General features: G+C 42.8%; 1 protein-coding gene across 1 annotated transcript in view; it reads right to left on the bottom strand.

Annotated features, from left to right (window-relative positions):
- LOC119585647 (protein Aster-B-like) overlaps positions 1-1,522 on the bottom strand; it is a gene marked incomplete in the record, with an annotated part of 119,378 nt that overhangs the window by 67,881 nt on the left and 49,975 nt on the right.

Here is a 1,522-nt window from a genome sequence, read left to right as displayed (position 1 = left end):
CAGATGACTCCAATGCAGTAATACAATTGATACATGACACAACATGCAGCTGGCCTTGCAGCAAATGATAATAGCAACAGTGATTGGCAATTTCTGGACTGCCCAAAATACAAGTAAACCGAAAAATTCAAATGATACTTTTAATAACAAAAGCTACATATACAGATCCTGTGAAACAGAAGCGAAATGTTCAAATTTCTATACCGACCAAGAATCCTCCGTATGCCGTCATCGAAAAATGGTCAATAATTTCGCCCCTCCCACCTCCTCGACTCTTTCTGCTCCTATGCACACCTCGCGACAAGACGAGACGTGCCGTCCTACCTGAGTCCCACCAAAGACGACGCGCCGGCTTCAAACCCACCCGCATATCGTAAAATCTCGACGCTCACATATCCTAAACAAATGTAGGTCATTTCAGTTAATGGTCAGCCTGCACCTTCTCGTAACTGTCCTTTCATTTTATATTACGATTTTTTTTCACCTCGACCTTATTTCTCCCAGTTCTGCCCTCTTTCTTGCTCGTTTACTTTTTGCTTTATTACGCAGCACACAGCAGTCCACAAACTCTAACTCGCAGGTCAGAACTATCCCTGAACGCCTCGCCCTTAATTAAATGGTGATACGCATCTTGCCCGTGGAAAAAGCAAGAACAAGGACAAACTTTCTCCCGACTTCCTCCATAAAAGCTGAGGTGAAAGAGAGGATATAAAATACGAACTGGATACAGGAGTTTCCTGCTTTACACCCCTTCCGCTGCTCCTATTGTAACGAGCAGGAAGTGTTCTGCTAACACCTAAAGCCCATTACGCATATTCGCGGAAATCTGGGCATGAAAAGGATCATTCTAATTCGTTTTTAAGAGAGATGTTAGCAACCAGATTCAAATTCTGATAACCGGATATTGTGTCCGTTGAATTTTGTTTCACAAGCATTCGATGCGATAAAATCAAAGTGGAAAGCATGCATCCCCATCCGCTGTAGCAGAACATCAATTTTACATCAGTCGAAGAGGGGACGTCGGAATATAATCTTTCGAACCTACGTCCTTAGAAGAAATTTTACATTAAAAGCTTCTACACCAACAAAAATATAACGTTACGCTATTTAAAAGGATAGGGTATGAAAGTGAGAGCAATACATATAGACAGATAGATAAGTAGACAGACCGTGATATAGATCAATAGATAAAGATATAGAGGAGGAGGACGGTGAAGAAGGTGACGAGGAGAGACACACGAAGAGTAGTAGAACTGACTAGCCGGAGTTTAAGAGGAACGAATCGAGCAATGCACACGGGTTTTGCACGTCATCTACCAAATCCATCAGAGGGGCCGGCGACAACGTCAGTACTCCGCCACCAGAATTTCACTCCTGAAATAGAGCTTCCGGTGGCTTTCAACATGAATGTAGGCCCTGTAAACTGTTATGTCAGTGCACCTACAATATTTCTTTCTTGGAGACCTCCCTATAGGCCTAATGACCTTCACAACTTACTATGATTTTCAGAATGAGCAATGCG

The sequence above is a fragment of the Penaeus monodon genome, chromosome 20 (genome assembly GCF_015228065.2).
Source record: "Penaeus monodon isolate SGIC_2016 chromosome 20, NSTDA_Pmon_1, whole genome shotgun sequence".
In the NCBI taxonomy this organism is placed as follows: domain Eukaryota; kingdom Metazoa; phylum Arthropoda; class Malacostraca; order Decapoda; family Penaeidae; genus Penaeus; species Penaeus monodon.
The sequence above is the reverse complement of the archived record's forward strand: the minus strand, read 5'-3'. Positions and strand labels throughout refer to the sequence as shown.